Source organism: Arachis ipaensis, chromosome B05 (assembly GCF_000816755.2).
Source record: "Arachis ipaensis cultivar K30076 chromosome B05, Araip1.1, whole genome shotgun sequence".
NCBI lineage: Eukaryota > Viridiplantae > Streptophyta > Magnoliopsida > Fabales > Fabaceae > Arachis > Arachis ipaensis.
The window spans coordinates 132985500-132986884 of record NC_029789.2 but is presented as its reverse complement, the minus strand read 5'-3'; positions in this window follow the sequence as shown (position 1 = coordinate 132986884).

Genomic DNA, 1385 nt, shown 5'->3' with positions numbered 1-1385 from the left:
TTGATAACAAAAATACAATTTTAAAGTTTTAATCCCTTGTCTTGAGTTTTGACTTTAGGAACACAATGTTCCCATTTAAAAAGCTTAATAGACAGTGGAAGAAAAAAGGAAGAGTGTGTAGCTGTTTTAGAGAGTAATAGAAAGGTCAAAGAATAAAAAGAGGAGAAAAATTGGAGAACAGCAGAGTTAGCTGCTTTGATTTGATATGTTTTAGATTAAATGAAATTAAAATTCATAAATTCAGAAGTTGAAGGGATTTTATAACAAAAAGTAGCACATGCACTAACTAACAACCAAATGATATTGATAAAATTTGTAAAGCTGAATAAAACAGAATAAGGAAAGAAAGGGTGGCTGCCAGAATTCTAGGAGGAATAGAAAGATCAAAGAACAAGTGGAGAACAGAAGAGAGTGTTGTTCTACAAGGAAAGTATTTGTATAATATAATCATATGATTGATTAATCTTTGTGTGAAAAGAATCAGAGTGTTCCATTCTGGCTTAAGTGATTGTTTGTTGAAAAAAATATATCCTTATTAATGATTATATTATACAACTTGTGTAAAAGAAAGAGAGTTTCACATTTATACCGTAAAAGGGATAAGCAATAAATCCATGGAGAAGAATTCAACTATATATCATATTTATACAGTTGGTATACTTAATGTTTTCCCTTGATTGGTCCAATGACATTCCATGAGTTTTTTTTTTTGTTAAGCAGGGCATGAAAATGAATCCTCCATATATTAATTAATCGTATAATATAAATAGACTCTTGGTATTTGTTAAGAATCTTGAGAATCTTGTTATTTGTTATTTATTTATTATTATTTTAATAATACAATACTATCTTCTGTTATTATATATATGTCTATGTCTATAATCACTTCCCAAGCAAACTAATCAAACCCCCATATCTTTTAAGTGGGTGTTTACTTTTTAACCGATTATTCCATTGAGTGTGGCTTAAGTCACATGCCTTCAAAGATTATGCACTTTCTCATCATTTTTTTGATATATTTGCCATGGATGAGTGATCCATTATTTAGTGGGGCTATCATCACAGGACACAGATCATAGATTTATCTATTTATAATTATGGATCAGTGGTTTTAAAGCTAATATATTATTATTTGGCAATCACTAATCAGCAATCTGATTATGCAAACAGTAATCACTCTCCTTCCCTTTTGAAGTAACTAGTTATAGTGAATAATCATGTTTGCATTAACTAATTATGGGAAAAAAAAAGAATTCAATTAATTGAACCCAAAATCATAAATTTCTCTCAGGTTCTTTCAGACGGTAAGATCAAGACTAATTGGACAGAGTTGTTGCTAGGCCTCACAAAATTTCTGATGTAATTATGTGCTGTCATACTCATAT